Below are 14,245 nucleotides of genomic sequence, written 5' to 3'. Positions count from 1 at the left end.
TTCAAGAGTTGTAGGTATTGGAGAGATTGTGGACATTCAACCAAATAAAATTGAGTTCACCAACCTTTTGCAAGAGAAGGAGGGGATAACCCAATACAAAACCCACCACAAAATCAACCCACAATGCCTAAATTTTCATCACATTCCGTACCAACTGAGGAGAACCTACCAAATGGTACTCCTATACCACCACATTTAACCGGTAATTTCATTGCCGAATCCGCATTCATACAATTAGTTGAGAGAAGTCAATTTGGAGGGATGCATAGTGAACACCCTCATTCACATATGGAGACTTTTTGTGACTATTGTGATGCGATTTTTCAAACCGGAGTTACTCAAGACGAAATCCGATGGGTATTATTTCCTTTTTCCTTGATCGGTACCGTAAAGCAATGGTTGAAGAGCTTAGACAAGGGTACCCATGGTATTGATTCATGGAAGAAGTTATCACTTGCTTTCTACAAGAAATTCTATCCTCCGAAGAAGACCAATATGTTGAGAGCCCAAATCACTGGGTTCAAGCAAAGAGATGAAGAATCATTGTATGAAGCATGGGAGATATTTAAGGACATTTGTCGTTCTTGTCCACACCATGGACTTAGCGAATGGTTCCTTGTGCAACAATTTTGGAACGGTTTATATGAAGACTCCTGCAACATTCTCAATATGGGATTCAATGGAATGTTTACCGAAGTTGATGACAATCAAACATGGGCCAAAATCAAAGAGATGGCGGTTCATAATTCCCAATATAGTAGGCCTCGAAAGACCACTAGAGGAGGAAAGTATGAGGTAGATTCCATCACACAATTGGGTGCTCAACTAAGTGCTCATATTGACACCATCAATTTGAAGTTTGAAAAGGCCATGTCTAAGCTTGATAAAGCTTCCAAATCACCCAAACAACATGTTAATGCTATGGTGGCATCATCCACAATTCCAAGTGGAGTATGTGAAAGTTGTGGAACTTTGGGACATGAGTAAAGTGAATGTAGGGGAACAAATGAACAAGTGAATGCTTTCCAAGCATACAAGAATGGTACCCCTTATTCCAACTACTATAATGAGAATACCAAATTTCATCCAAATCTTTCATACAAGAGCCAAAATGTCCAAAACCCCCCAACCAACATACACCCCACCTCCAATGAGAAATCAAGCTCAAAGACCCTTTTACAACCAAAGCCAAAGTTATCAAAATCAACCTTCCTACAACCAATCCAATGACCAAGGCTTTGATGTTCAAAAAATGGTCCTCCAAATACAAAAGAGCCAACAAGAATTTTTCATCCAAATGCAAAAAGATAGCCAAGCCAAAGATATCACCATCAATAACATACTAGCCCACACCAAGATGTTGGAAACTCAAATGACCCAATTAGCATCTTCTAGCTCTCAAAGACAAAAGGGGCAATTACCACCTCAAAGTAACCCCCCAAGACATGAGACGGTGAGTGCCATCCATTTGAGGAGTGGTACGAGATATGAAGGACCGAAGAGGCCAATTGATGAAGATGTTGTGGATGCTAGTGACAAGCAAATATTTTGGAGAACTCTAAGGAGGAAGAAGAACCCACCACCAATGAAGTGTCAAAGAAGAAGAATGAAGAGAAGGCTAAGGAAAAAGAGCCTATTGTGATTAGACTTCCATTCCCAAGTCGTCAAGCTAAGCCTAAGTTTGATGAGCAACTTGGAAAGTTCATGGAAATTGTGAAGAACTTAAGTGTCTCAATCCCATTCACGGAATAGATCAATCATGTTCCGGCCTATGCAAAGTACATGAAAGATATTCTTACCAAGAAGAAATCCATCCGGGAGCTAGAGACTATTGCCTTTACCAAAGTGAGTAGTGCTATTCTTCAAGGAAGTTCCCCTCCAAAACTAAAAGATCCGGGAAGTTTTTCTATTCCATGCATCATTGGCGACACTACATTCAACAAAGCATTATATGACCTTGGAGCAACTGTAAGTGTCATGCCATACTCGGTATGCATAAGGCTAGGAATGGGAGAAATCAAATGCACTAACATTACTCTTCAAATGGTGGATCGATCAACAAACATACCTTTAGGGGTATGGGAAGATGTGCCCGTAAGAATTGGCAAATTCTTCATTCCGGTAGACTTTGTCATTGTAGACATGGAGGAGGATTCCAACATTCCTATCATTTTAGGAAGACCTTTATTTCATACCGCGGGAGCGGTAATTGATGTGAAACATGAAGAGCACACAGTTGAAGTGGGGGATGAGACAATCACTTTTAACCTTGACAAAACAATGAGAGCTCCCAAACTACATGAACCATGTTTCATGATCGACCATTATAGCCAAGAAAGTGATAGAAAAAAGTTAGCATCTCAATGCAAAGATCAAGCTATGGGTAAAGAATCACCACCCATATGAAAGAAGAAAGTGGATAACCCTCAAGTTGCTCTATCCGGAGAGCAAGAAAATTCCAATAATGAGAGCTTGAACAGCTCACCACCCATCATGACAAGCAATGAAGAAGGCCTCATTGGCCATGACAACAAAGAAGGAGAGTTGCTCTTGTCAACTCATGATACCATTAGGTAACAAGATAATGAAGTTTGTGGTCTATGGGATGACGAATTTGAAGGATTAGTCAATCCTTAGATTGGCAATACTATGACCTTAGACCAAGGCTTTGTTGATCCTAGTCATCATCTTGACTCGGGTCACCACCGTGAAGAACCATAATATGCAAAGATCTATGCAAGATCTTTACAATGAAAATGAACAAGCCTTCGACTACTTCTACAAGGTGTTGAGCAACATCAACAACACCTTGGCTTTACCCCCTTGACATCTCATTCAAGAATGGGAGTTTGGTGGAGTCCTCGCTAAACCACCATTTGTAAATATTCTAACCCTTTTAACTAGCATTTTATTTCCTTTATTGCATCTTTGTCATTTTTAGATTTGCAATTTCATACATTGATCAAGATTTTCGTCATGAGAGAAAGTGACGGAGGTATTTTAATGTGTTTTGGTGTGTAGTGTTTGATCTAGTGTGGGGATAGCAAATGCCTAGGCGAACCGAGCCTTTGTAGTACACCCACAAATATTCAACAAAGGAAATGAAGAAAGGATGACTTAAGGAAAGGAGATCCCCACGGGCAGAACTGAGCTTGTGGGTGCAGAGGAGAATCCGAGCGTCCTAGAAGGGAATCCGATCGAGCTGCTGACAATCCGGGCGTCCCAGAGGAGCATCCGAGCGTCCTGGCCTTAGGACGCGGGTCTTGGGAATGCTGGAATTGAAAAAAGGGGTCTGTTTGTGCATCCTTCAAATGGAAGATCCGAGTGTAATACTACGGTTTTCTTGAGAACAATTTGTGCATCCTGGCATGCTTCAAATTTACAAGTCCACGCTGTTTGTAAATCCGAGCGTCCCCAGGAAGATCCGAGTGTAATACTACTGTTTTCTATGTCTAGGGGTACTCTATCGAGTGAGGCTTACTCTGTCGAGTAAGTATGTTTTTATACAAAATAGTAGTATGTCTGATGGGTACTCGATCGAGTATGTGTGGCACTCGATCGAGTAAGGGGCACTCGATCGAGTAAGTTACTTACTCGATCAAGCAAGTGAGTCTTGCGGGTTATTTTAGCTGGGTTTTGTTAATAACGCTTGATTATTATAAAAGGATTCCGTCACCTTTCTTAATCAATTTTCACTTTTCTAAAACCTTTCAAGAGAGAAAAAGAGTTATGTTGTTCTCCTTCTTCGCGTTGTTAGCAAATCCCAAGGGCTGGGATCGTCGGGTTGTCTTGTTCTTTACATCGTTGCGATCGTCGTGTCGAGGGTAAGTTCCATGTATAATTTAAGTTGGGTTTCGTTGAGTTTCTTTAACACCCTAATTGGGTATTGTTGGGGGTTTTGGGTGATTTATATGAATGTGGTAGTAATTGCATGTATGTTATAGGAGGAGGTTTCGTTGAGGAAAAATTTTGATTAGCTGCTAAGACCGTCTGTGGTGTTTGCTTTCCAGATAGGGTTTCCCTACTCACTATTGCTACATGAATTGTTGGTGATTGTTGTTGTGATTGTTGAATAATTATAATGTTGGATTGGTTCTGGTGATGTTGATGTTGATAGTATATTGTTGATTGATTGTGTAACTGTCAGTGATCTTCGGGGTGCGTCCCTGGCTGAGTGGAGTCACTTACGGGAGTGGCTTCACGCCCTTGATTTGCCCCTTGTGGTTCCTGTCACAAGGGGGATGTGCACATTAATGAACTTGGGTTTATTGCTCGATGGAGATGAGCGGGGATTTGGTGGGTATGGCTGCGGTCCCCCACTGGCGGCGTGGAGTACTTGTTGCGATGGGTACTCTGACAGGACAATGCGGAGATTGCAGATGGAGATTGGCGATGGGTCCCTCAGTTGTGTGGAGATTGGTGATGGAGACCGGATATTGGTTTGAGCAATTTGAGCTATTTGTGTTCCTGTTTCATTGTGGCTATTGTTTTTGTGTAATCGGTACTGACCCCGTTTAAATGTTTTAAAAACTGTGGTGATCCATTTGGGGGTGGTGAGCAGATATTGAGTAGGTATGAGACGATGCGCATGGGATAACTTGGATGAGTCATCACATTGCAGTTTTAGATGTCTTCCGTTGTGTCAAACTTTTTATAGTTGTTTAGTAGTTGTCAGTTTTAAGAACCTTATATTTCCTTTTAACAGTTTTTGGAGTTTGGCTTGTATCACTTAAACTTTATTATCTTTTAAATACGTTTCGTTATTGTCTATTTGAGTATCATTATCTCGGGTAACCGAGATGGTGACGTTCTCATACCATAAGTGGTCCTGGTAAGGCACTTGGAGTATGGGGGTGTCACAAAGTGGTATCAGAGCGACGATCTTGAAACCTGTAACTAATGAACCTAATGAATATAGGGAGTCAAACTAAAATGAACCCGGGCAGAAGTTGTAGGAGCTAATGCAAAGACTTGGGAGACGTCCTAAAGTCGCGAACTCGCCCTACAATTTTGAACCGGTCACCATGGGATGTGAGTTGGGATCGCTACGTGTTTACCTTGTATGCTATGTATTCATATAGTAATGAGTTGTATGAATTGTTGGATGCATGTATGTGGAGGATAGGAGATGTGTAGTGAAGGAAGATGATGATATGATTATATATGTTGTTGGTTGAATATATGAATGGCATGATGGATGATTTATGATCTGGCATAATAAGGAACATATGAATAGCAATTTTGTGTCGTATACGTATATTTTATTTACGTAAAGTTATATAATAAGTTTATATACTTGTCCACTATTGTTCATATGTATATGTTGTATGAAGTGTGTAGTTGTAATAGATGAATTGGTTGGAAAAGATTAAGTAAGTAATTGCATAAGAATATGAAATTTATGTGGGGGGCGTGTTTATGTGATGGTAGTGGATTTTATAATGTCGTAATGTTAGTAACATGTGAATGGAGAATTTGATGTTCTATGTTATGCTATTATTTTTACATAAAGTTATAAAAATAAGAGTATGTGGGTAGTACATGATTGATAAGTTGAATAATATATTTGCATATGGATGTTGTTGTTTGGCTTTTGTCGATAGTAAGATGTGGTTAGGGGTACTGGTTTTATGAGTATTGGATTGGTTTTGTTTGCTTGGTTGTTTTTAAGTTGTTTGGAAGTAAAAAAAATCAATAGTTATGTTGTTCGATTATAGAGGGGTTGTCTTTAAACTGTTATAACTTGAGATTTATATATGATTTTGATGTGATTCCAATTGAAGATGATAGCTTGTTCTTTTACGATTCTAACAATAGGTCACACGCCCAAAATGACCAAGAAACGAGTGAGATATGACCGTTTTACGAAAATTGGAAAGTGGTGAGAAATGCGTAGGGTACTCGATCGAGTGGCCCTCACTCGATCGAGTGGCCCTCACTCGATCGAGTGCATCTCTTGTTACTCAATCAAGTAACCCTTACTCGATCGAGTAGTCCTGGTAATTTGTTTTACGTGCCTCTGACCTTCACTTACTCGATCGAGTAAGTCACTTACTCGATCGAGTGGTCTGAACTCGATCTAGTGACCCCTGTTTTGGGTCATATGCTTATCTTTTGACTTCGTTGCACATTATGTTTAATTCAAAGGTGTTCTTTGGCTTCTTTATGCATTGTTTTACGTATGTGTTGGTCCTAATGCGTAAGTTACCCAATCTTATGATGTAAGGTGTGGCACCTGTGGTGAGTATGAGTTTGGTGGGGAGGACATGAATTACATGTGGTTGTGATAGATAGTGGAAAAAGAAAAGGAAGATTGTTAAGGCTTATTGAGGCATAAAGCATGTTTTGTGAGATGAGAAGAGTGATATGATTGTGTTTTGAGTAATGTAAAAGTAAGTGAAAGTGGACAAGGGATGATGTGAGTCTAAGGAACGTGAGAATGAAAAGATTGAAAGGAAGGATGTGGATATTAGCAATTTAAGGTGTGTAAGGAATTATGGAGAGAGATGATTAGATTGTGTTGGTTAAGAATGTATGTAATGAAAGATCGTTGTAGAGGTATGGAGAAGAGTGCTATATAGTGAACTTGGTGGAGACACGCCGCGACGTGGATTTGCAGATGGTGAGTGAATTTGGGAATTTATATTCTCAAGAGGTAAAACTAATGTGTGATTTCCTTGGGCAATTAACGGAATGAAAGGAGTTTTGGGATGCAAAAAAAAAGAAAAAAAAAAGGTGTGAGTGATAGCATGAGATGGTCTGGACTGATTGGTGATAAGTGTGACTGATAGCATGATAAGAGAAGATCCATGGTAAGAAAGAGTGAGATGATACTGATATGAAATATTGGGACTCGAGTTTTGGAGCAACGAGAAGGTAACCGGAGCACTAAAGATTTAGATAGAAGTAATAAGGAGTTGAACTATCTTATATATATATATATATATATATATATATATATATATATATATATATATATATATATATATATATATATATATATAGAGAGAGAGAGAGAGAGAGAGAGAGAGGGGTAAGATCCGGTGAGAACGAACACTCGGTGAGAACGGTGAGAACGACCCTCCTCCCTTGGATTAAAAGTGAAATGTACGGTTGATATTTGCGCTTAAATTAAATTCAATAATAAAATCCTTCAACCCCACCTGCTACCTTCGTTTTGGGCAACATCGATTCAATTGCAATTTTCTTTTAATTAACCATTTTTAACCAAAGTCAGCAATCAACTTCCTCGATCATTTCAACAATGAACTCTACTCCATTACATTAACTATCTAATCCTCTTATTTTCCTCTAAATCGTCCCCCCATTTTCCAATTCTTAATTGGTAAGCGTAGTGTTTCATATTTAATGGTTTTCTACTGGAATTTAGCTAGATTTCCGACAACGAGGTCGCCAATTCAATGATGAATACTCGAACTGATCATATCCATGTGTAAATGGTGGAGATAGGGTGGTTGAGGAGGCGGATTTAGTGAAGATTTAGGATCTTCGATGTCGGAGATGCACTATGATGGTTGATTCCAACAATGGTCAGTGCACGATATTATTGTACCTGTTTTCTATATTCATGTATCTCAAACCAATTTCAATGTACCTAGTATGTAATTTTGTGTATCTACGATAAATACATAAAAATAGTGGTTAGGTACACCAAAAACTAGTGTAGATACATTAAAGTAGACGGGAAATCAATGAAGCTGAGGTAGTTTGTTGGCATTGTGATTGGTGCGACGGTTGGAGATCTGGTGATGCCAGTAAAATACAGGAGGATATAGAGGACGATAAAGGGGAAGCTCTGATGTTGGTTACGGATAACGATTAATCATTTTCGTGGATTGTTGTCGTCATCTGAATCGTCGACGAAAGGGAGCACCGTACTGGATTATCGACAGAAGTGGAGTACATACTACAATGGTAGTACCGATATGGAGGTTAACCACGGTGAAATCGAACGAAAACAGTGGACATGGTGATGCCCGACGAAACACCAAGAGGACGATGACCGGAGTGAATATGTAGAAGAGAAGATCGCAAAGGGGTAATGAGATGCAGTAGCAAGCCTTCGTCGGTAAATTCGCCGGAGATAGCTTGTTGGTCGGAGAGTTTGCATGCGTTCACTGGTGGTGGTTGCGGCGGTGAGAATGACGGATGAGTGAAGTAAAAAAAAAATAGCGTAGTGTTTGAACATTAATTTTGGTGGGCTTACGTGAAAATCAATTGCATATGATTTGGGTGGGCTTAGTTTGCTGATTAAGTTAGTTGTACTTTTGAAGTATTGGTCGTTCTCACCGTTCTCACTGAGAGTTCGTTCTCACCGGATCCTAAAACTATATATATATATATATATATATATATATATATATATATATATATATAGAAATAGGATCATATGAGTTGGGTCAACCTTTGTGAGTTACCCCTCTAAATCTGGACCACTCATCTAAATTAAAATGAATGGCTGAGATTTAATCTTACATCTTGTATATAAAAGATGTAAGATTTGCGGTTTCTTTTTTTTTTTTTTTTTTTTTCAGTATTTCTCTCCCTTTTCACTGTTTCCCTCTCTAATTCTTCTTCTACTGCGATTTCAATTCGTTCGTCCTTGTTTCTTCGATTTTCTCCGTCATTCTTGTTTTTCGTGCTCACTAACTCTACTCATCTTCAATTTCGTCTCATAAGGTAATGAATCTCTTCTTTTGTACTATTTTTACATTGAATTCCAGCAATTTCGCTTTTTTCAATTTCTTGTTTTGGGCATGAATTTCTTGTTTTTTTGTGTTTACTCTTCAATTTATTCAGTCATTTTCATTACGTAGTTCAATTTGTTGTGTTTTTCTTGTTAAATTACATTTTCTATTGTTTTCGCATAATTTCTAGGGTTTCGTAATTTTATTTTTGCGTTTTTGAATTTTGTTGTTTTTGTTTTATTGTGATTTCGTTGTGCATTCTAATGAAGATATAATGTGTTTGTTGTTTGAATAATTCTGTTATTGTAATATATTGACGTAGTTATTGTATTACCTTAACCTAGTTATTCTATTATGAAAAATCAGTTATTGTATCTGGTAGTGACCTATTGGGTGTTGTGTACCTTAGTTGAATGGAAATGACTAGTTAAGAATTTGATTGGACTCATTATTACTGAAGTTTGATATTCATAACTCTTTACAAAAGCAAGTCATGCTAATTTGGGAATTAACAAGAACGTGTTGGAGTTTCTTTGATGTTTGTATGTAAGTCACTGCTAATTTTGTAGTTATTCCTTGTTTATTGTATTAATCATTAAAAGCAGATTTATTGTATTACTTTAACCGAGTTATTGTATTATTCAAACTCGGTTATTGTATTTTGTAGTTATTTCTTGTTTGCTATGTTAAAAATATATTCTATTAATAATAGTTATTCTATTAATCCCGTCATTCTCTGATTACAATTTTCAAGTCTCAATTTTCTTGTCTTTTACTCTCATTTGCCTGATACTCACCAAATGGAACTTGTGTGAGAGGGGAGTGATGTTTAATTATTGTTGAGAATTTGCATTGTTTTGCACGAGTTCATAATATTGCTGCTTTACTTGTACAACATTAGGAGTTCCTCTGTTACTTTTATGTGCAAAAATAAGGAGGCGAAATTGGTGTTGCATAAATAATCACTAAAGAGACACGTAGTGGTATAAGCTGTCAATTACGGAAAATCGGCGTCTATTAGCTCAAAAGGTAGAGCATTGTGCCATTGCACAAGATGTGGGTTCAAGTCCTACATAGACGAGTAAATGTGATTATGTTAATGTCGCAATGTGATTTGCGACTACACATTAAAAGCAAGCAAACAGTAGCTAGGATACTAGTTATTACATACTGCAGCCGGAGCTAAGGGATAGGAGTCCCTTATATTCTCATCAATAGGAATGTTTGAAAGATTACTCAAGTGTTCTTCACTTTTGGATGCTATTTAGGGGCAAAAGGGAATATGTCCTTGTAGCGTTCTGACAAGTAGTTTGCAGCAGGGCTGTTTTCCAATTATCATATCTCCTTGTATACTTAAGCACATCCTATGGTTCTTATATCATTAGAAAACTTAATGTGTTAGCTAAATATAGAAGTTGTAATCATGGTCATAGCTTATGTATAACTCCAGAAACAACCACTGTAAGGGACTGTGCACGGAATGCCCTACAGGTCAGTTTTGACCTGTCATCAAAGAAGTGGCAATATCTCACAATCTAGGAATCATGGTCATAGTGCAGGGATCTTATTGTTTTTTACCATGGACCCATGCTTGTCAAATTGATGTTCAATGTTCCCATGTTGATCCTCAAAAACCATGAAAAGTGAAATTAATTACCTACAACTAACACATGCCGTGCTTTAGTATTCACAATACGATTAAGAAAATCCTCACAAAAACAGACACAATCTCTTTGTTTTTCCATCTTTTTTATTCTTTGAACGTTTTCCGTTTTATTGTTCATCTATTTATTTTAAAATACTCAAAAATAGTCATAGTCACAAATTAAATGTTGCACATACTCTCAATTTTTTGACCATCTTCAAAGGATGTGAATAAACAAAGTTACATCTCAGGCTTAAGTCTTTTTTTATACGAGGAGCAACAACTACAGCAGAGTCTAGAATGCAATCCACCCTACTCCTGTTCCTTTGAATCCAAATCCGATATATATACAGGAAACGACAACGACTGTCACATATATCCTCTGCAATTTTGATCTCTTGATTTTCTTAATCCAATTCAGTATATTAGCCCTGTCAAGCTTAATCTTTAACCAACTCTCGATAATGTCTAGCACAGTCTTACTGTACTGACATTTAAAGAACAAATGGAGTATTTTTCAGTAGCATCTTCACAAATGCAACAATTAGCATTATCGTTCAATCAACCATGTAATTCGATGTGCGAAAGCGCCTTATTGTAAACACATGAGTATGCAATTCTAATCTATGTTGATAATAATAAGCCCATGTAGGAATTGAACCTACATCCTTTGCGCAATTGCACAAATGCTCTACCATTTGAGCTAATGAGCTAGTGTAGTAGAAATTCAATATCTTAGATTCTATACAAAACAAAACAATACAATCTCTGCAGCAGCAGTTATTTTAATGTTATAATGCAGTTATTGTATTATACAAATCCAATTATTCTATCAGAGAGGGGAGCTTTTTAGTGAGATTGGTAGCCTAGTCTACCACAATGCACACTGATTATTTTAATGTAATAGTAAAGTTATTTCATTATTAAATAGTAATTATTGTAAGGATATTTTTGTCAGGTCATATAAAATAATCTTTATTATGAAAAAAACAATCTCTGCTGCAGTAGTTATTTTAATGTTATAATGAAGTTATTGTATTATACAAATCCAGTTATTCTATCAGAGAGAGGAGCTTTTTACTGAGATTGGTAGCCTAGTCCACCACAATGCACACACGTTTATTCTAATCTAAAATAGTACAGTTATTTCATTATTAACTAGTTGTTTATTGTAAGGATATTTTTGTCAGATTCTATAAAACATCCATTATGATGGAGAAAAACAATCTCTCCTGCAACAGTTATTTTAATGTTATAATGAAGTTATTGTATTATACGAATCCAGTTATTCTATTAGAAAAAGGATGTTTTTTTTACTGAAATTGGTAGTCAAGACCAGACCTGATGCATCACGAGTTATTCTAATGTAATAGTACAGTTATTTCATTATTAACTAGCTAGTTGTTTATTGTAAGGATATTTTTGTCAGATTCTATAAAACAACCATTATGATGGAGAAAAACATTCTCTTCTGTGATTATTTTAATGTTATAATGAAGTTATTGTATTATACGAATCCAGTTATTCTATTAGAAAAAGGATGTTTTTTTACTAAAATTGGTAGTCAAGACCAAAGACAATGCATCACAGATTATTCTAATGTAATAGTACAGTTATTTCATTATTAACTAGTTGTTTATTGTAAGGATATTTTTGTTAGATTCTATAAAACAGCCATTATGATGGAGAAAAACAATCTCTCCTGCAACAGTTATTTTAATGTTATAATGAAGTTATTGTATTATACGAATCCAGTTATTCTATTAGAAAAAGGATGTTTTTTTACTGAAATTGGTAGTCAAGACCAGCACAATGCATCACAGTTATTCCAATGTAATAGTACAGTTATTTCATTATTAACTAGTTGTTTATTTTAAAGATATTTTTGCCAGATCCTATAAAACAGTCATTATGATGGAAAAAACAATCTCTCCTGCAACAGTTATTTTAATGTTATAATGCAGTTATTGTATTATACGAAACCAGTTATTCTATTAGAAAAAGGAGGTTTTTCAAATTGATAGTCAAGGCCAGCACAATGCATCACAGTTATTTTAATGCAATAGTACAGTTATTTTAATACTGTAATTCAGTTATTGTATTATACTAATCAGTTATTCAAATACTAGATATTGAATGATATCATGAATGAAATCTACATGCAATTATTGTGATATTATGTGGTAGTTATTCTAACGACTTTCTAAACAACAAAATGAGTAACAGTACGAAAATAATCAATATAATGAAGAAAAGTTTCACAAAACTTATCAACCTAATAACAACATTTATTATATCAACATTATTTCACAAATTTATACCTGAATTCATCGATGTTTGATTATCAGCAATATTATAAAGCAGAGTAAGAGTTTGATCATCTGAATTCATCATCGTTGAAGTTGAAAATTACGGTAAAAAAACACCTAAATCATGTCAGAATTTGTTATTTAATTCAAATACTGAAGTTATTCGATTATTAAATCAGAAATCAGAAGAAATAGTAATACCTTCGTTTGGATTTGAAGAATTAGGGTTTCCGGATGATGAATTTGATAAAATTTGATGAACAGATTGATAGTTTCAAGTGATTTAATCGAAATAGTTAATGAATTTGTGCTAAAATTGTGGATCGAAAAAAAAAGTGAAGAATCAGATGAATTGATGATCAAAATTTTGAAGAACAGAGTTTGATGATAAAAAAGTAGAGAGAGAAAGATAGAGAAATGAATGATCGTGTGTTTGTTTGTAAAATAATTGCTAATTTGGTTTTGTTAGGTCATTTGCTTATATAGGCGGGGGAAACTCACGAAAAGTGACAAACTCACCGGATCTTGCCTCTATATATATATATATATATATATATATATATAAAACTGGGTTGGGAAGGTGTGGATACGACATGTGTCCAATTCAGCCTTAAATACACCATTAATGACAACTTAGTCATTAATTACAGGCATTAATGTAACATAAAAATCATCAACAATAATTTAATAAATTTATTTATTAGATAAAATTAAATAATTAATATAGCTAATTTAAAAAAATATTTTGAGAAAAAATATGAAACTATTTTTTTAAAATTTATAGCGAAAAATGCTTTCGTATGAGTATAATTTTCATTAGAGTTATTAAATATTAAACCTAATGAATATGTGCTCCCCGTAGAAATAAATAAATTATGTAGATTTCACAAAAAGATCAAATGTATTAAAACTTCATTTTTTTAATTTAAATGCATGTATACAGTATAATACAAACAATTTACGTAAGAGTTAAGTACTTATATACATTGTTTTAATTTTTATTTTTGCATGTATCTAAAAACTCTATTCATACAATTTTCAAATTTTCAAAATACTATTTAAATATTTTTATATTGTGGAGTTATGATAACAAAATTTTAAAACCTTATTATGCGAATTGAGGGTTTTACAAGATAACTTAGCATTGAATTTCATATAGTTATTTTATATGCAATTTCTTTTGTTTAATTGAAAAGAAATGAGAAATATCAAGTGGGTATACACACTGTGGTAAAGAGTAAGTATGTGCACCGTGAGAAAATGAGAATTATAATTCTTTTTTTGAGATATTCTCAAATAAATGTTGTCTACACCATTTATAAAACATCGTCTATTACTTACTTTTTATATTTTATTTAAACATACTTTGAAGAAAATACATAAAAAATAATATTAGAAAAAAAATTAAATCTATTTTATTTTTAAGTAAAATACTAAATTTCATATATCATATATTATTTTTCCTTCAATTATAATAATAAAATATACAAACAGACCGTGTGAAGCACGGGATGCTACCTAGTTAATTGGTATTGTTGAGTGTAAAGAGAAAAGAAGGATAAAAAGTAAGCTGAGAAAAATGT

The 14,245-nt window shown here is 35.2% G+C and overlaps 1 non-coding gene across 1 annotated transcript; it reads right to left on the bottom strand.

Annotated features, from left to right (window-relative positions):
• Nucleotides 1-495: 495 nt before the first annotated feature.
• On the bottom strand, nucleotides 496-602 carry LOC141636105 (small nucleolar RNA R71). The gene has a single exon (XR_012540741.1). It is a non-coding gene; the product is annotated as a small nucleolar RNA R71 (small nucleolar RNA).
• Between the last annotated feature and the right edge of the window lie 13,643 nt (nucleotides 603-14,245).

The sequence above is a fragment of the Silene latifolia genome, chromosome Y (assembly GCF_048544455.1).
Source record: "Silene latifolia isolate original U9 population chromosome Y, ASM4854445v1, whole genome shotgun sequence".
Lineage (NCBI taxonomy): Eukaryota > Viridiplantae > Streptophyta > Magnoliopsida > Caryophyllales > Caryophyllaceae > Silene > Silene latifolia.
This window is presented reverse-complemented; position numbering and strand designations above follow the sequence as displayed.